Source organism: Phasianus colchicus, chromosome Z (assembly GCF_987193195.1).
Source record: "Phasianus colchicus chromosome Z, bPhaCol1.hap1.1, whole genome shotgun sequence".
Lineage (NCBI taxonomy): Eukaryota > Metazoa > Chordata > Aves > Galliformes > Phasianidae > Phasianus > Phasianus colchicus.
The window spans coordinates 76,324,970-76,346,399 of NC_143476.1; the positions used below are offsets into that span (position 1 = coordinate 76,324,970).

At 36.3% G+C, this 21,430-nt stretch overlaps 1 long non-coding RNA gene across 2 annotated transcripts in view; it reads right to left on the reverse strand.

Moving 5' to 3' along the window:
- Window positions 1-2,563: 2,563 nt before the first annotated feature.
- Window positions 2,564-21,430, reverse strand: part of LOC116239359 (uncharacterized) — an 87,464-nt gene continuing 68,597 nt past the window's right edge. For both annotated transcript variants that reach the window (XR_016461570.1, XR_016461572.1), the window contains 2 exons: window positions 10,324-10,540; window positions 2,564-2,804 (listed from right to left, as the gene is read on the reverse strand). This is a non-coding gene — a long non-coding RNA (uncharacterized LOC116239359). The remainder of the gene's footprint in view (window positions 2,805-10,323; window positions 10,541-21,430) is intronic.

Here is a 21,430-nt window from a genome sequence, read left to right on the forward strand (position 1 = left end):
AATTGGACCCTTGTCCCTACAAGAGGATACGGTAGAAGGTATGCCATCTTGTATGGCATTTAAATCTATGATTTTATAAATATATGGATTGATGCACTTTAAAGTGAACAAGAGTTTTTGAAAACTGGAACATAAGTCTTTTTGTGGTAAATCCTTCCTGTAAGTATTCAATAAAGGGCTGTATTTAAAGCTAAAATATTTTTAACATCATGCAATAGAGTTTTCCCAATATCTTGCAGCTGGGGAAAACACATGAACCTTGCAGGTCAATAAACTGAGACCATTATTGACCAAGTGGATGGGAAGTGAATTCCAAAGATGAGGCTATTTTAAGCTAATTAAAGGTCCCATCTACTGTAAGCAAAAGTAGGAACATCTGCTACTACTCAAATTACAGGTTGGGTAATTACTTTCTGCCTAATTGAGCTCCTGATTAATTTTAACTGAATTTAAGTATTTGTCATGCCTTTTCATGTTTTGTTGCTGCTGACAGTACAGTGGAGTGGACAATGGTAAGAGAACGGTAGGCTTATGTTGCTATATGAGCTATACACGGGTTACTGTTTTGCGGAGCATTTGGAAATTATGATAATGAATTTGTGCTTGCTTTTAATAGCTAGTAGATGAAAGTGGAGCCTTAAGCACTTTAATTGAGAGAGACCTCTGTACTATAAAAGGTCAACAGCAGCTCTAGAGATAAGCAAGAACTCTACGGAATTAATCTCTTCTGCCCCACTGCACTGCCTCCTCAAATCCCTCCCGCTCTCCCCAGTCTGTTTGTATTACTTTTACTGTTTGTATTTATAAATACAACTTCGTTTGCTTTAAAAGGCAGGGATATTTACCAGATCATCTGCCAAAACAAAACATAAAATAAATTTGACAGTGCATCCATATTTGTTTTCCACTTGTTTAGTATTCCAGTTTTAGATCTGCATTGACTCCTGGAGAACTGGTTCATGACATGAGTTTTATAAAAATGCATGTAAGTATGTATTTATTTACATATTCACACAGATAAATGAATATATTTTAGAAAGAAAAAGGTGAAACCACTTCATGGTGTGATAAACACAGATTGGATTATGTGGGAAATGTGGTACAGTGACAAAATGCAAGTGATTTTGTGAGATCACTATACACTTGATACTATCTTTAAGGGAACTTCTGTTGAGCTAAACTAAGTGAGTCTCAGGTTTCACCAACTGCGCCTTACAATAGATTGTGGCGAGATCTGACAAGGCCCCTGGGAATGAGTGCTGCCCTCTGTCACTGTATGGGCTGGAAAGGGTTTTATACCTGTTACAATATCCTGAGCAGGGGGATTCATTGCTAAATCTAGGCATGATCGTTCCTAATCCCATGAAGCTCCTGATTTGTGAAGGATATCTTAAAGATGCTTACTCTGAAAAAGCATTTTATTCAAATTGTCAGATGTAAGTTTTTTCCTTGTATTAGTTTTTTGTTTTCCAATAATTGAACTCCTCCAGTGAGGATGTATTATTGACAATAACTTAAAGAATTGCTTAACATCTGTTGTCATTCATAAATATCTGTTGAACCTAATTTTTTACTGACATTTTAGGCTGAGTTGCTGTCTTGGTTTTATGATTCTTTGTTATCGGTATTCCACATCATAACATCATGTAGTGCACTGGGAGTTAGAGTTCATGGTCCCACTCCGGAGACTGCTGATATTTTTGGGTTCCTGGTTCTCAGAAGAAAAGAAGAACTACATACCCCAAGGGACTTCGTGTTTGTTTTTTGCTCCAAGTGAAAGATAAAAACTAATCACAGATCATGAGACACTTCTCTCTTTTTCCTTTCTGCTCATCCCAGCTAGATGTCTCACCTTCAGAATTAGAATAAGGCCTTTGTTTTTTTTGGACATGCTCTTTCTCATTTTATTTATTAGCTTCAATTGTATTATATTGTATTATGCCATGTTATCTTGCATTCCAATATCATTTTTTAGTAAATTAACTTTCTTCCTCAGATTGTTGCCACTGTTTTATTTTAGGCCAATCTCCCTTTTTTCCCTTTCCCCTTTCCTGATGCATGGATCCGTGGATCCCCCCACCCCATTAGTCACGGAAGCAGGCTGAACCAGCCCATGAACCACTGACAGTTATGTATCACTCAGTAGATATGTCATTCATTCCCACGGAAAAACAAAACAAAACAAAACAAAAAAAAAAAAAACAAAAACAAAAAACAAAAAAAACCCCTCAAAATATATGGTTTCTTAAAAACAAACTTTCAAATTTGTTGATAATGTTAGTATGATGCTGAGGTCCATTATTTTCGACCAAAAAATTTCTCCTTAAAATAATTGCAATCTTGATCTCTTTTCCAAAATAATCTGTTTTTTTTCCCCATAATATTCTGTAGAATTTCATTTAATGTAATGATCAGTTTTCAAGACACTGATGCTCTGTGACTTTGATATGTCTGAAGAAAATTGTTTATAATACGCTCTTTAGGCACCACTGTCTTTTCACTTCTACCCTTGTATCTAGAATAACATAGAGTTAAGCCATTATTCTATAAAGGTTTCATTTATTTGCATGTATTTGAACTGCAAGTTCATTCACATATATTGCTATAGCAGTACAAATGACAAAGAAGTTCAGATGTGAATTTATAAAGAATCCAATGGGATATTCAACTGCTTTCAACAAATGTACTAACACTGCTCAACATTAAATCTCCATCCCAGCCCAGGGGACATCTCTATATGGCTTTTCAGTCTCCATAGTCCATCTCCCAGTTCCTCAGTTCATAAAGTACTTGAAAATCTGCATCTGAAGATAAGAAAGCAAAATCTAGTTACTTCTCTCTTATTTAGATAGATATGAACTCCGATTGGCACATGTCTGCCTGAGTTGCCTTTAGAGCAACTAAAGAATTGGAACTCTTAGCGAACAGAGTAGCTGAAGAATTTCAGTTTAAATGACCAAGAACATGAAAATATTCAGATCTTCTTGCTCTTCAAATAATACTTGATAACTGTTCTCTTTGCTTCCATTTTGAACACCTAGGTGTGCTTTGAATTTCTGGAGAAGGAACGGAAAGAAGAAAAGCCCAATGATCTGTATGGAAAGCATTATGTTCAGTGAGATGAGCCTCAAATATAGATAATCTTCTCTAGACATTCAGGAAATCATCTGTATGGAACCAATCACCTAATCAAGCAGCCAAAAAGAACCAAACACACCAAACACTACATGAAAAAAGAATGTTGCTGATTAAGCTATTTCTAGTCTTGATTTGTACTTGCTTATACATTATCCTATAGTTTGAAAAAAAAAAATCGTTGCTTACTATCTCAGTATGTATTTTTAGAGGACAATAAAAATGTATTCATTACAATCTTTCGCTTTCATATGATAATGCTCCAGCTGAGACTAACTGACCTAATGAGATGTCCTAGTCTGATTTCAGTGGGAAATGACACAATTTGCCTAAAACTTTACCTCCAAAAGTATCATGTAGATGGCAAAAGCTGGGACATGAAGCAGAATCAAGAAAATAACATGATGGATTCCAGTAGTTTTCCTCACTGGAATTTCAAATGTTTTAGGACAAATAACTGAGTAAAAAGAGCCAATCCATCAATCAAGTAATGAAAGAATTTGTTTTCATAATGCCCATGCATTTTGCTTGTGGTGCGTGGAGCCCTACAGTGCTGTGCTGTGCAACTGTATGTGTGTATCAAGGCGGATACACAGCACTCTAGGAGCCCAGGGCTGTTCTTGCACTAGAAAATCAAAACTGAGACTTCAGTTTCAGTGTTTTTCACCCTTGATGTTTTGAATCATAATTCTCTGCAGTTAAATAGATGACATTATGAATAATGCCAGCACGGAATGTATGGATGCCTTTGGTTTTTTTTTTTTTTTTTTTTTTAACATGCTGCTGGAATATTGTGCATTTGAGTTCTTATTGCTTCATTTTTTTCTTCTATTATTCTCATACTCCAGGTTCTCCAGCTCCATCAGCTATTACTGATATTACCTTGTGCATTTCCCCTCTGAAAACTCAGCTCAGATATCAAACTATTAGAAGCCCTCTACGTACAGTTTTGGTATGCTGATGAAAAAAATTATTGTCAGAATAATAAAAAACGAAGTCTATAATTTATTGTACTTTTTTTGTTTATCAGAGAAAATTACAGATTTAATATTATTTTAAAACTATGTGTAACTGCTAGATCATCGAATCATTGAACCACAAAGGTGAGAAAAGCTTTCCAAGATCATCCAGTCCTTCTATCCATCTAACATCAACATTTACCCACTAAACCATCTAAACATCTAAATACAACATTTAAATACAACAATTAGATCTCTCTCTGTGATGTTTACAAGAAAACAGAAATGAACAACAAAGATTCAAGCACCTAAGGAAAGCAAAGCAAGTAGAGAAATCATATATACAGAATTAAAACTACTGTAAAAGGGCTATGAATACAAATGGTGGTGAAAGAAGACAGTGAGGCTAATTTTTGTGCAAGGAATTTTTATCAGACTTCTTTTTTGTGTAACTTTAGAAAAAAAATTAGTGCTCAGAACTAATTCATGAAGTAGACTGTAAACTCCAATTTTCTTTGATTGATTCACAGAACCTCAAACTCCATGGTTCATCAATTTCCAGACTGTTGTACAGTAGTTTCAAGTCTGGTTTTGGTTAAGAAATAATGCTGGTCATAATACTTCCTGGGTTTCTTGTAATCATCCAAGTATCATAAAATGTAAACTTTTAAATTATCCTTAGTAGTTTTGAAAGGGCATTAGACCTATCATGAAGAATTTTTCTTCTTTGAAGTTTTGGCCATAAAGTTGAGCTAAGTTTCCCAAAAGTATGGGAGGATATGTTACAAGTGACTTTCATTTGTGACTTACACATACCAGAAAGAGAATTTCCTTTTTACGGCTGTGTAAGTCCAAATGTTCTACATTTCAGTTTATAAGTGAGGAGATTTTACAAAGGCCATGATTCTATGCATCAAAGTCTAAACTATTATTACTATATTGTATCTTGGGATCTGCTTTTGTTTTTCTCAGGAGAATGATCTCTGTAGTCTCCCTTCCCTATCTTTCTCTATTCTATTCCTGATGATCTATTGTCTGTAGGAAAATATGTCAGTGTTTTCAGGAGTTTTTCTATTTTCCTTTCCTTTGAATGTCCATAATAATGTCTAGATTTTTTGAAAGGACACTTATTTGCTAAAGTCACACCTCCAATATTTATTAGCTAGTCAAAATTATTTCTGAGATTGAGCTGAAAAATTAAGTACTTCTTTCATTAAGTAGAGTTTCTGACCTGGCAGCAGGTAGTCATTTTCTCACCCATATAGTTAATGTCATTCCAGAATAGGACAGAATACGTTTGGGAAATTTCAGTCATTTAGATGATGCCTTTTTAAAAATACTGTGAAGAATTATTCCTGGACAGAAATACAGATGCAAAGTAATGCATGCTTGATCCAAAGGGAAGACTTGTAAAGCTCAGAGGTTACATTCTCTCTTTGATAACACCTGTTTGACTAACTAGCCCATGTGTCGCCATGAACTAGTCTCAGGATGTGCTGCCACTTTTAGAAAAGCATTTTTGAGGCATTTTTGATGGATAGAAACAACTGGTATTTTGGTGGAAGAATGACTACTAGACATTTTTCATCTCTTTAAGTAAAAGATAGTCTTATCTATTCTGGATTTATATGACCATAAATGGAATCAGATTTTGGTCAATACACAGGCTGTATTACGCGTGTGTCTGTATTGCATTTTGCAGTAAAGAAGTTATCCACAAATAACCCTCCTGGGGACCTTTATGTAACTTAAACAATCTTGTAGACAGCCTACTTACGAGTGACCAACATCAGCCTTAAGTGAAATCCTCTGGTCTGGGATAAATTAAACATGCTTTTTATTAACACTCCCTCAGGCAAGAGTCTGGGAACACAAATAAGCTTCTACCACGGCCATGAAGATAAACAGATGCACTTGCCACTATTTCTGCAGGGAAAGAATTTCAGAAGCTGTACAATTTAACTGAAATTTTGCAGATAATCTCATTTAAAGTTCTTTGGTCCAATGTAGTTAAACCACTTTCTCATTCAGAATTTTCACATAACCATGAATAGATATCCACTAAATCAAATGGTAGTTTAAAAATCCAAATACGTATTTTGAATGTTAATAGATAAAAGATCTGCATACAAGCTACCATCTGATTGTCTTCCTTTAAGTCCATTAGAATGAAATGGCAAAATAGAAGTGATACATGATGAAGTTAGCTTTTCTTCTTTTCTTCTTTTCTTCCTATCTTTCTCCATCCTTCCTTTCCTCCATCCTTCCTTTCTTCCTTCCTTCCTTTTCTCTCTCCCTTCCTCCCTTCCCCCCCCCTTTCTCTTTTTCTTTCTTTCTTTCTCTTTTCCTTCCTTCCTTCCTTCCTTCCTTCCTTCCTTCCTTCCTTCCTTCCTTCCTTCCTTCCTTCCTTCCTTCCTTCCTTCCTTCCTTCCTTCCTTCCTTCCTTCCTTCCTTCCTTCCATTAGTATTCCAAATTATTTTGACAAACTGGAAAAATGATGAGATGCATTTCGGAAAAGTATGGAATGTTACACTTAGGTGGGAATAATCAGCCACAGAAATACAAGATACCAGCAATCTGATAGCAGGTATTCAGAAAAATATCTGAGAGTTGTGAAAAATCGCAGGCAAAGTATAAGTTACTATGACATTGTGGAAAAGGTAGAGCCACGGCAGTGTGTGCAGTAGCTTCTCTCGCTTGGCTCTGCATTTCTGAGGGCTCATGTGGAATATCATGTGTCCTTCAGAGGCTGCATTTCAGAAAGATATGGAAGAAACAAAGAACAAAGGAGAATTAAGAGAATAATCAGCCAAGAAAACATGACCTTTGAGGAAAAACATGATTGGCTTGTGTTCATGAAAATGAGAGATTTAGAGGAAGGGAATGATTGAAGTCTTTAAGGTTCTGAAATATCTTTATAAAGGGAATAATGAATTGTTCATTTCTATAGCAGATAGAAACAGAGATAATAAGTTTAAATTGCAAAGTGGAATGCTCATCTTAGGCTGTGAAAAACTTTTAAAGGAGAAGGATACACCGGAATGGATTTTATGGGGATGTTGAGAAATCCCTTCAACAAAAAAGCAACTACCTGCAGTAGGCTTCAGCTGATCCTACTTTGAAGGAAGAGAATTAAATTGGTTTAGTTCTTGAAGTGTTTTCTGTAAGTGCCTGTGTCAGATTCTGTGATATATGTTAGCTTTCTCCAAACATCACCATAACACACTTAACATCATAGTATGTTTCTGTAATTTTTAGCACTGCTTAGAAAGCTTTTACATTAGAAAAATATATTTTAGTAAGAAAGATTCAAATGACAAGATTTAAATGTTTTCAGAATGACTGTGAACATTTTTTGATGTAATGCTGACTTGAGAAAATATTGAAGGATGGAAGTAACAAATTACGCATGATTCAATTGTATGCACATGTGTATTATTCTCTGCAGTGATGATATGACCTAGTTGGGGTGAAGAGTATTTATGGGAAAAAAAATCTTGGCATAGAAGAAAAGTTGAATAAAAATGTTGTTGTTAGCAGAATTTGTACTGGGAAAATATTTACCAGGAAAGATTTTGAGATTCAAAGGTTTTGTATCATGATCTGCACCTACAATATGTTTGGGGAGAAAGGTAATGACATACTTTTTTAATTCAATTTGTTCTTACCAGCATAATGTACTGCTAGAATCAAGTACAAAAGTCTGGAAAAGAATGTCACCGATCATAGTCTAGAAGTAATAGCAGCAAAGTCAACAGAGAAGGTAGAGGCATAGACTGCTCTGTGATGTAAAACAATTGTAAATGTGAGATGAAGCATCATTTTTTTCAAAATTGAGAGGCAAAGGAAGAATATTTTAAAAGGAAAAACTCACTAAGGGATAATATATATAGAACTGTCAAATCTTTGAGTCATATTTGATTTGCTTTCCTTCTTCGGAGTTTGAATGAGACAATAGATAAGTTCATGAGCAGAAACCTACACATATAATTTCAATGAGGATTATCAATATAATAAAAAGCTTATTATAGAAGAGCACCACTTTTTATCAGCTAAACAATTTTTCTATAACTAAGACATTATCTATCAATTAGAAATTTTTGAACAGGAGAAGAAATATAAGGGAAAAATATATACATAAAGATTTGTACACTCCTTTCCTTCCTAGCCTAATTGTAAGGCACTCGTATTTTTAAGTCTTAGCATAGAACTAACTCTTTCTAGATTTCGGCTCACTATGTATGTTTGTAGAAACAGAAAAGGACTAGTAAGACTTCCTGCTCCATTGTACAGACATGATACTTTTTTTTCTCACTGGCTGCTTTCTTAAATTATACCATTTAAAGTTGATTTCATATAGAGTGGTAGAAAAATGATGCATTTCATGCATCCCACCCGTCCTGGCATAAAGGATCATTTTCAGATTAGAGTTAGAATAAGAATTGATGTTGGGTTCTTGCTTATTCTAGACAGAAAACTTAAACAAAGTGACTAATGTATTAATGACATTCAACTCAGCTGGTACAATAACTCTAAAAGTTTACAGACGACAGAGTGGCAAAGGCAGGCACTGTGCTGGTTGTATGAGAAACATTTACTACACTTGAAAAAGAATGTCATGAGAATCAAATATTATTCAAGTATTCACTGAGGAATATACATGCCCCACTGTCAGCAACATAAGGAAGTGAATTTAATGACAATATCATTTTAACTCTCAAGAATTTCCTAAGAACTGATGATACAACTTTGAAATTCTTATAGATTTGAAATATTACAGAAAAGAAAGCTGCAACAACAAAACAGACCTGAGGACAAGTTTGAAAACTGCAATTTTATTAGCTTCTTGTTTGGAGAAGGACTGCATAGAGTCAATCCTAATATAAATTAATTCAGTTTTGGTTTCAGGTATTAATATTTTGCAAATGAACTTGCATAATCTCTGAGAAATATAAATATTATCTTTCCCTTTTCTTTTGAACTTGAATATCTCTTTAAATGATAGCATACATTTTTCCAGTGTTTTTCCTGCCTCAGTCAGTAGCCATTGAACTGTGGTCAGCAGAAGAGTTGTGTCATGTTTTGAAGAAAGGTAAGGGTAACAGCAGCTCTCTGGCAGAGACAAGTGTAGACCTTAACAAGACATGAGAGCATGCAAACTTCTTAACCTAAATTTATCTTCTCTTACTGACTCCCCATTTTTCTTATTTCACTCATGGAATGTTATGTGCTTCTCACTGAATTCTTTACACCTAAATTTCCTCATCTAATCAAAGACCTCACACAGGTCCAAAGAGAAAAGCACACCACTATTGTTTAATGCCTAACTGGGAAGATTATATGGGTATTAAGGAGATTCAGGGTCATGTAATAATGGGGACACTGCTAGAAAGAAGTAAACCACACCAAAAAGAAAATATTTCATCTGATCCATTACAGAATTGGGCTGTGGTTAATAAAATGAGGAAAACTGTGAGTGATCTTCTAAGCTCTGAATGAGGGAAAAAATACAGCAGTGGAAAAGTACACAGTTCAAGGAGCTGCCTCTGGTATTGATGCAGCTATAAGTTCTTGTTTTCAGGATGAATTGGAACCTGCAAATTACTCAAATAGGTAATACAAAAAGAAGAACCAGTTAAAATAAGATTCCAGGAAAAGTACAAGTGCTTTTAAAAGAATGATAGAAATTTAAGAAATAAGACAATAGAACAACATAAGGACATCACTGTAAAGACAGCAAAAATTTGGTGAAGGGTGGCAACCAATGAAAACCAGCAATACTGAAATTTGAAGTAAATAGACAATGCAGTGTAGGCCATGATGAGAATGGATTAGTGCTATGTGATAAAAAATCACAGAACCAAATGATGATAAAAAATTATTCACTTGAATAAGGAAAGCAGAAGGTGAGTAGTGAAATGGTGAGTTTAGCTGTTAAATGTCAAGGGATTCAAAGGAGGTTACAAAGCAACTCCAGGGTGAGGCTTGCATCCATGATGGCTGGGCAACCATCCAAGTAAGACACAGGATATCATTTCAAGTGGATGACAATACACACTATGGACAATTCATGAAACAGCTGATTAGGAAGTTTGTGAAGAAAAAGGCAACACTTTTTGTGACATTACAGATCAAAATTCAAAATTAATGTCAATGTGCCCCCTGTAAATAAATAAATAAACAAATAAATAAACAAACAAATATATAAATAAATAAATCCTTTCTTACCTTCTGAAAGTGTAAGCAAGATAGGCAGCAGAGTCATAAATTTGATATAGTCTCTCCAGAGTTCCAAAATAATTTTGACAAAGTCTCTCATCAAAGAGTTTTAAGAAAAGTAAGGAATTATAAGGAAAGATGAGTAGGAAAGTCCAGGTCTTGATAATTAAAAAAAATAGGAAACAGGACATATGCAGATTATTCCTCCAACTTACTTCCATGGAAACTACAAGAGATAAAAAGAAACAAATAATACTATTAATAGAGGAACTACTCAGCTACAAAACACTGTTTTACAGCATAGTCACAACCACTAGGTATGCATTTTCATTGTGATCAAGAAGAGCTTACATGCCACGCAAACCTAGCAGAGGTGATTCATTGCTACTGTTGACACTGCTGAGTGCACCATTCCCCACCTCACTGTGCTCACATTCACTGTTTAATCTCCAGCAACATTCAACAAGCATCAGTGAATGTCAGTGAGTGCCATTTTTTCCTGTTGGTGGAATTAAGTGACACATCTTTGCTTCATCTGCACTTCCATGTCAGATGCCATCTTCTAAGACTATCCCTCTGCTGCCATCTGTAGCATGGCAGCAAAACGTAACAGGATATTCACAGGAAGATTCAGCCTCTAATGCCATATTACCCATATCTGACTTTGACGTTGTGGGCCAACATAATAAATTTGAAGTCATTACTTTTGGAGAAGCCCTTATATAAGAAAACACTTCTCACACTGGAGAAAACAGCGATAAGATCTCCTTGAGGATCTGTGGTGGTAAATGCATGAATATTAACTGGAATGAGTAAGAGAATCAAACCTCCCACAGAATATTCTTACCACAAAGGACAAATCATGCTTTCTTATTTCCTTTTTTTTTCCTGCTCTGTCTCTGTATCTTCTTCAACTCATCTACTCATGTAACCTTGAATTATGATGTAAACAATTTTCATGAGTATAAAGTATAGACCAGGCTGCCACATACAACCTGGTCTTAAACATTTCCACATACAGGACATCCACAAGTTTTCTGGGAAGCCTGTTCTAGTGCTTCATCACCCTCTGAGGAAAGAAATTCCTCATAATATCTAACATAATTCTCTTAGTTTTAAATTAAATTAAATCTATCACTATAAGACTATGTAAAAAGCAAACAAATTTTCGTATAAGATCCTTTTTAAGTTCTGAAAGTCCACAGTGATGTCTGTCTGGAGCCTACTTAAAGCTGAACGAGGCCAACTCCCTCAGGCTTTCTTTGTAGGAGAGGTGCCACAGTTCACTGTTTGTCTTCCTGGTCTTCCTTTGGACTCACTCCAATCACTTCACACATGAATCTTGTAGTAAGAACTTTCAGATGTTTTAAATCTTCATCATGTTGAGCTCTAAAAAGGACTGATTATCTTTCCAGTATAACCATTGGTTCTTGAAGTAGATTTGAAGCATGGCTTATCTTACTGAATTTACCAAAAGTTAACAAGTATCCTGTAAGGTGATGTTTCCAACAGTATTTTTTTTCTGTGAAATCACAGCTAAATATCTGGTTTATCCTATGCAAAAGCATAATAAACACAGTAACAAATTATGAATCATGTACTTCAAAAGTATAAATAGGTCATTCCTTCAACCATAAGGAAAAATGTAATTTATCCTAATCAGATAGTAATATGAATTGTGTGTTACAGGAAAAAATATTCAGTGTTTATTTCACTTTCTAATGCAATCCCACATAGATTAACCCATTTTTTTCTTTCCAAATTTCTTAGTACTTAAATTTTAATTAGATATTCTTTTTTGGTGCAATGCATTAATGATTCCATGTATTTTGAATTAATTTTATCAATATATTTAAAAGTTCTGTATTACATTTTTTGTTGGCTCTTATATATAATCTTTATAATGCTTAAAATAATCAGTATCACAGCAAGCATTTTATGAGCAAATTGTTAAAGCAACAGTATTTAACAAGATAACACATTATGTCAAATTAAACAACTTTAGGAAATAATGAATCGCTTAAAACATTACATGAGGGATTTGCAGCAGTTCAGTGACATCGGTGTTAAAAAGAATCAACTAAATGAGCAGAAACTTTCTGTAATAGCTTATTATGAACTAAACATAGAAAATAGGTTTTACTTTATTTTCTGTTTTGTTTTGAATTCCTACATCACTCATTTTCTCTTCTATTTTTACCCTGATAGAAGCAAAGACTTAAGCAAAACCTCCAGAAAGATAGTTAAAGGAATACATAGTCTTGTTTTGAGATAAAAGCATGTTTATGGTGGGCATGCAGGATGATACTGCAGGAAACTGCACCTCAGTAAAAAACTGTAAAAGTGATTATGAATACCTTTACAAGCACTTTTATGAGGCCCGTTGTTTTGCATAAGAAATGCTTCTACCCGATCTCACAAATTCCCTTCCATCTGTAAAACTGTTATTTTCTACACTGTAACAAGAGCAGGTGCCTTGTGAGACCTGCACAGTACTGGTATGTGTTTTGGCAGGTACAGTGAGCAGTACTCTATCATGAAAGATTACCTCCTGACTAATGATGATTATTGTAAACAGTTGGGTTCTATTTGACTGCGTGGATGGCAGTCCCACCTAGCTGACAGACCACGCATATGTTTTATCTCATGTTGCCTTTTAAACCATGCATGGACTTAGAGAGTTGGAAGAAAGTTATGATGAAAGAAAAGATAGATAGTGAGCTATTAAATGTTACTGCACAACTAAAGCATAAATACAGGTCTTTATCATCATCTGAGTTTTTCTATCACAGAAAAGACCTTTTTGAAGCTGTATTTAGGAGCTAAAAAATGAACTACCTGACACATAAAGATAACAAGAGGCTTTATCCAGATTCCCTTTCTTTGCCCTGTTGAGACTGCACTGAAAGATTCAGCTAAAATCTCAAAGGTGTTGCAAAAGGTTCTGAGTATAATTTTTCAGTATTTTTACCTGCATACAACAGATTCTGTGCAAAAAAATTCACATACTTAGCTACACTCAGAATTCTGAAACAAAATTAGCTTTTTGCATTTTCTTCTAGATAATTGAGAATGGGATAACCCATAACTTTTATTTCTACCGTTTTTAGGAAATTCTATTTTTACAGTTTCAACCAGACTGATTGCTTAGGCAAAATGTTGAGGAGTGAAAAGAAAAAAAAAAAAAAAAAAAATTTCTTCTTCATGTGCCATTTGATTACAATAATCCACATCATTTGCATCCTTGAGACAAAGTATTAGAGCAAATGTTATCTATTTATTAGAATCAGTGTTTTTCTACTTCAAACAGAGCATTTTCATTCTTCAGTCCATACTACTCCTTTACATATTTTCTCCATGGACTGCATGATACTCTAGCAATCATCTTTGTGTAAAGTACGACAGCCACTGTTAGTGACAAAGAACTACAGTTTCCAAGAGTCAAATCCAACAGTTCTGACAACATCTAAAATACTTTGGTCCACATTCTTTTTTCTAAATAAATATCCGTAAGAGATTATTGTTTTACATCATTGTCTCAAAACTTGCTGGGGACACAGATGAACAAGTCCAAGCAAGTCCTGGGCAAGGGTTGAGAAATCCTTTGTCTGAGGGACACAAATGGACAAGGCCAGAGGCAACAAGAGAGAGATAAGTCACAGATTAATGGCCAGGAAGCAGTCTTTTGTGTGGGCATATCTCAAGGAAGATGGCCATTTGAGGAGGCGCTGCACTCTTACTCAAGCACCCAGGAATGCCATGCTGGCAGAAGAAGGATAAAAAGGGGACCTACAACCATGAGGTTAGGTTTTCTGGCAACAGATTCCTCATGAAGAAGAAGAGGTTTCTGGTACAAGAAGGCTCACGACCTGCCTCTCTCCCTCCTGAACTCGATCTGTGCTGTACCAGCATGCTGAGTAAGAACAAAGGTGTCTGCCATTAGATTCCTCACTATGGAATTCCTGCATGCTGACAGACTCTCCTGCTACCTGAGTCCTGCTGCTTCCTCCCAGACTGTCTCTGTGAATTCTTCCTGCTATCTGCTTGCTGCCCAAGGCCGGTCATGCTGCTGCTGATCTTTCCCTGCTGCTTTTGCCAACGGATCTTCAAAACAGCGTGCAATGGGACTGCTGCTGGATCCTTCCCCACTTTACGCAATTCTTGCTTCTTTCCTATCTTTTCTATTACCCTCCTTCCCCTCTCTGTCACCCTAATTCGTAATAGTTGCCGCCCGTCCCTTCCTCGTCTCCCTGATGAGTATTTATAGTAAACTGGTCAGACCAACATTTGAACCGTTGTTTCTTAATCTCATGCCGGGTATAGATATATTAAAAGAACCTCCTCTCCCTCCTATAAATTGGGACGAGATAATAAATACTTTTCTGAATATTTTTCATTGTAATTGTTCAAATTAATGTTGCTGTGTTTTGTTTGTTTGTTTGTTCTTTTTCTACTGAAAAAAAATATTTCAGTACCAGGTTTGTGCAAAAGTAAAAGCTGTCTTCATGGTTGATGTTGAATTTTTATCTAATCCATTATACAGTTATTAGAGTTGATCGTTATCTTGTGATAACCTAGTAGTACTTTAAATTATTAAAAGAAGGTACTTTAATGAAAAGTCAAATGAATTTCAAGTAGATTGTTTTGATAGACTTTAAATATTACAGGGCGCTCTCTAGGCCAGTTATATGAAGTGGGAAAAGTAAATTCTTTGTAGACTGACTTGATTAAGAGATTTGACTTTATATATGCACAGGGAATTTTTTTTTCTTTTAAACAAATAAGATTAATTTATATATCTGGAATGTATATAAAAGATGGAAGATTTCAGGATGAAATAATCTGTTAGATTTACACACAGAAAGCAGCAAGTCAATCAGCAAAAATAAGAAAGATGTAGGCACCTGAGCCTGAAGGGACCTCAAGAGATCATCAATTCCAAATCCCCCTGGTAAAGCAGGCTTTCTACAGTTAGAAAGAAGCACAGGTAGGCATCCAGGCAGATCTTGTATATCTCCAGAGAAGGAAAATATACAACCCCCCTCGGCAGCCTGCTTCAGTGCTCTGTCACCATCAGTGTGCAGGAGTTCCTTTGCGTATTGGTGCTGAACTTCCTATGCTCAAGTTTATGGCTGTTTTCCCTAGTCCTGTCCCTACAGTCTGCTGAAAAGAGGTTCGCCATGTCCCTTTGTCTCCCACACTTAAGATATTTATACACATTAATAAGGTCACCTCTTATTTTCTCAATGCTGAACAGACCCAGGTTGCTCAGCCTTTCCTCATAGAAAAGATGCTCCAGTCCCTTTATCATCTTCGTGGCCCTCCGCTGGACTCTCTCTAGCAGATCTTTGTCTTTTTTTGAACAGGAGAGCCCAGAACTGGACACGGTACTCCAGGTGAGGCCTGACCAAGGCAGGGTAGAGGGGGAGGATCACCTCCTTTGACCTACTGGCCATGCTCCTTTTAATGCACCCCAGGATCCCACTGGCCTTCTTGGCCACCAGGGCACACTGCTGTTTCATGGCCAACCTGCTGTCCACCAGGACACCCAGGTTCTTCTCTGCAGAGGTCCTTTTCAGCTAATCATGTCCCAACCAGATATTTACAGTTATTCCTTCACAGGCGCAAAATTCTACTCGTGCACAGACTAAAAAACAAAGAATCTCATCTTTGTGTTTTACAGTGATCCTGCCAAGTACATTTCTAGAGGCTAGAGTGAACTATTGCAAATATTTTAATATTCTAACTTTCTCTTTCCTGTCATGGACGTAGAAAGCTGGGTATGTAGAAAATTTAAATTTTCTAGAACTTCCTCAAAATGATTCTAAAAGCCTTTTTGGTTTATATATATATCCAAACTGATTGATGGAAACACTGACCAACTATTGATTTTTTATATTTTTTCCTATGTAGGTCTTTTTAGTGAAGAAAAACAAATGTGGAAAAAAATCTAATTTCACTTCTTGATCTCCAATAGATGTCACCCCCAGTTTTACACATTAGCACATTCACAGATATTAAATGTTCATTCTTTCTTTCTTGCATGCTTTCTTTCTTCTTTCTTTCTTCTTCTTTCTTTTTTCCTTGTGGATTCAGGAAAGATCTTGGTATAATAATCTTCTTAGGTTATATATGCGTCTCTGTAACTACACTGATTTTGTGGCTCCTTTTATTTCCCACCACTCGGTGGCATTATTATCCTCATTTCTTTTGAACTCAAGCTAAATTTGAGAGTAAATTTCGTTTGCAGTTTCACAAACAAAACAAAACAATCAGGAGGCAGAAATCTTGAAAATTTTAAGATCTCATTATTTTTTTTCTAGCAGTACTATGCTATACATGTAGTAGGAGATCAGTACCAAAAAATGAATAAGCTCTTTCCAGTACTTAAACTAGCTACTTGGCTAGTAATACAAATACATGTCCGTCCTGAAGTGAATGTTTTTTTTTCATATAGATTATTGACTATTGATTCAAATCTTTTTGCTATTTGACTTTCACTTTTTTCTTCCATCTATTAGAAGACAAAACAAACAAACAAACAAACAAATAAACAGCCCATCTTTCAATTGTTTCATACATGCATGCATAAATAGAAGAATCTGCCCTGTATTCCAGGTGCTCTTGAACAAATTATGGAAGTAGAGTATTAGGCATTGCTGAAATTATTTCCAACAGAAATAAAGTGTTTCAAATATTTAAGTCTAAAATCTATTTTTACCAAACTGAAAAAAACAGGTCCAACCTGAAACTTACTGAGGTGGGCCTTTTTGCATGACACTTTTGTCTGTCATGTCATTCTCATCTTCCCAGCACCCCACAGAGCTGTGCAAAAGTGTAAATGTACCATCAGTATCACTCAGAGAGAGCTGACCAAAATTCTATGACACCTAACATATGGCTGTTCTTGATCTTTGGGGAGTTTCTTACTAATGGGTCTGAAATTCAGTAATGAGCGCTTGGAATGCTCTTTAAGAAAGTTTTTACGCTGGAAAGCTGCATTATATCATGTTCAATATTTTGAAATGTCTTGCACAATTCAAACACAAATATAGTATAATTTTGTTGTAGTTGTCTTTTTTTTTTTTTTTAATTATTATTTTGTCCTTTTAGGAGAATACAGCATTTTTCAGAAGCGTACAAAAAATGAGCAATTTTTAATAAAGAAAGGCATTTCCTATAGCTTTTCTTGGAAAAGTACTATAATATGCGCATAGACTCCTCCTTAAAAATTATGAGTCTGTCTCGCAGAGATCTGATAACATAACACTGTTTCATGCTGAAGTGCATCAGAGAGTGTAAGCTTCAAATATTGAGGTTTCTGTTTGATATTTCCAAAGATAGTATCCATACAATAACACTATTATGAATTCTTTGGAAGTAGATAAACTTCAGCAGGAAAAAAAAAAAAAAAAAAGACATGAAAATATACTTGATATACCAGGTTAAAATTCTGAGTTGGTTTTGAGGAGATGCAACTAATTTAAAAGTTGTCATTAGATTGATCTCCTCACTATTTAAGTCACCTTTTATATTAGGAGTAATGCAGAAGCAAATAGGACTCACTTTCTCCTGGATGAAATTATATCAACCCACTCAACAGTAACCTTTACAAACATTTGCTATAGCGATGATTTCATATATCACAGTTCTGATAGTAACCATGATACATAGTCATTCATAATTTTCTTGCCTGCATTTATTTATTTATTTATTTTTATAGAGAACATAATCTGTTTTGATAATCCCACCAATTAATTTGAAAATATGCATGCTTTTTAAAGTGCAACCATTGTCTGAAAGCAGCAATAATGACTAGAAACGGTAACTCAGCTCGTCAAATAATAATAATAATTATTCTTTATTTTGACATTGTAAGCACCTAAATGTGGAAAAGCTAGAACTTTGCTTTGAAAACACAGTTTGAATAATATTGTTTCAAATGAATATAGACATGTAAAGAGGCTTATCTGTACAGGTGGTTTATGTACAGGAAGCAGAATTATACACAGTTTGATGAAAGGTCACAAAGGAATAAATGCAATTCTGTTTGAACTTGACAATAATTTATTAGACTTTTGCTTATTTTAAGCAACAAAATGGTACACTAAATCTTCAGAATTCTCTTTTGTTTACATTCATTTCACCATCTCAACTCAGTCCGAGAATAAGATTTCCATATTAAAAAAAATTAGTGTTGAAACATAGCTAGTTAACCCATTGTGCAAAGATTTGAGGTGAAATCACAAGTACTGACAATTTATTGTTTTCTTTATATCTCTCTTTCTCTTTTTAAACTAAATCCCTGTTAGAAAATCTAAACTTGCTTTGGTCCGTGCTGAAAGTCTTGTAATTTATGTTCTAGTGGCATATTGAAAATAATCCAATGGGAAGAAAGAAAGTACTGTACTTGCCCTGGTACCGAGGTCAGGCTGACAGGCCTGTAATTCCCTGGATCCTCCTTATAGCCCTTCTTGTAGATGGGAGTCACATCGACAAGCCTCCAATCCTCTGGGACCCCTCCAGACAACCAGTAGATGGTTGAGAGTGTCTCAGCAGTCACCCCCGCCAGCTCCCTCAGCACCCTAGGATGGAGACCATCTTTTCCCATGGACTTATGACAGTCCAGATGGAGGAGGACCTCTCTAACCATCTCCACCTGTATCACCAGGGGTGTATTCTGCATAGCATACCAGACTTCCAGATCAGGGCATAAAGTGCCCTGAAGATAACTGATCTGCCTACTAAAGGCAGATGTAAAGAAGATGGTGAGGACCTCAGCCTTCTCTTTAGCCTTGGTGGTCACATTCCCCGCTGCATCAAGCAAAAGATGGAATGCTCCTTGATTCTTCTCTTACCATTGATATATTTGTAAAAGGATATCTTATTCTCTTTTACTGCAGTGGCCAATCTGAGATTGAGTTGTGCTTTTGCCTTCCTAACTTCCTCCCTGCATATCTTAGCAACTTCCTTGTAATCTCCCTAGGTAGCCCGTCCCTTCTTCCAGAGTCTCAGCAATAGTTACTGGTTCATCCACACCCGTCTTCTTCCCCTACGGCTCGCCTTCAGGAACAGCCTGTTCTTGTGCCTTTAAGATTTCCATCTTGAGTGTCAGGCTTCCTGGACCTCTTTACCCTTAAAGAGTGACTCTGAGGGACCCTGCAAAAAGCATCCTTGAGGGAGATCTTGAGGGAGATCATACAGCATGTAAGGGACAACCTAAACATCAGGTTGAGCCAGCATGGGCTCATGAAAGACAGGTTCTGCTTGACCAACCTGAACTTCTGTGAGTGACCTACCTGGTGAATGAGAGAAAGGCTGTTGACATAGTCTACCTAGACTTCATCAAAGCCTCTGACACTGTTTACCACACTATTCTCCTGGGAAAGCTGGCAGCATGTGGCTTGGACAGATATACTCTTTGCTGGGTAAAAAAACAGCTGCACCAGGGAAGATTCAGGTTGGATATTAGGAAGTACTTCTTGGAGAGAGGGGTCAAGTACAAAATTGATTGCCCAGGGAGGTGGTGAAGTCACTGATAATAGAAGTGTTCAAGAAATGTTTAGATGTTGTAATGAGGGACATGATTTAGGGGAAATAAGGGAACAGTTGGACTGGGTGATGTTAGAGATGTTTTCCAACTTTGGTGATTCTATGATTCCATGATAATATTATTATAATATTATCATATTATATATTATTATAATATTATTATATGGGAACTGCTGAATCACTGCCTGAACCTTTATTGACCACCTGAGGCGAACAATGAGTCAGCGCTGGGAATACAGGTGAGGGCAATTCACCTGTGCTACCATGAAGCGGTTGAATCTTACTGCACCTCTCCTAGTCCCCATTTAAGAGCTGACTGCCACTGGGGAAGGATCTCTTTTTGGAGATGGTTCCTCTTCTAGTCTTCTCAGCAAGCCCAGGACAAGGGTAAACCTTCCATCCATTCTTCTTTAGCATGATAATCTATTTAGTCTAACTTTCTTGTATATTTCTTAATTATAACATCCATATATTCATTCATTGATTTTATATATTATTCTCTCTTTTCTTTTCCTTTTTTTTTTTTTTTTTTCCTCTGAGATACCCTCCCAGCCAAATATGTGGCGTACACTTACAAAGACTGCACTGGGAAGGTACACCAGTACATTTGCAGCAATGTATGGCAGAGGGGAAAGAAGACCCTTTATAAATGAACTGATTAATAAACTTCAAGACTTTGAGATACATTTAAGCCCTCTACAAGCTTGTGTTTCACTCACAGCAAAAGTAGCTGAAAAGCTGAACAGAATGGAGAATAAACAAGAAGATATAATAGACAAACTGTCAACCATGCCTAATGCTGATGGATCCATGGCGGTAACAGACACATCCAATGGAGACCAGAATTCCCAAAACAGCCTACTGGAGGGGCTGATCAACTTGGTTTCCTCCCAGCTGGTGTCATCCAATGTCTCAGCTATCAAATGAAGATGTTCTCCTGCTCGAGCAAGTGACAACAGTAAGACTATTTGCCTTGTGGCGTTTTGCCTTGTGGCATTACCTACGTGACCATGGAGAAGATATGAAGAAATGGCATAAACAACATACTCCTGTGCTTCAAGCACGGGTAAAAGAATTACAAGACAAATCAACCACCAAGGTGTACTTCTCCAAAAAGTTGATTGCTCCAGTTGCTGCAGACAATGGAGGTAACAAAAAGAGGGTGCTGCCCCCAGCTGGGGGGGGGGAAGGGATAATAGAGTATATTGGACTGTGTGGATTAGATGGCCTGGCAGCACATCAGCACCACAGAAATATAAGGCCCTGGTGGACACTGGTGCACAGTGCACTCTAATGCCCTCGAGTCACCAAAGGACAGAATCAATTTATATTCATGGGGTGACTGATGGTTCCCAAGAGCTGACTATGTTGGAGGCTGAAATCAGCCTCACTGGTAAAGACTGGCAAAAGCAACCTATTGTGACTGGCCCAGGGGCTCCATGGATACTTGGTATTGATTACCTCAGAAGGGGATACTTTAAGGATCCCAGAGGGTATCGATGGGCCTTTGGAATAACTGCTGTAGACTCAGATGGTGTTAAGCAGTTGTCTGTTTTGCCAGGTC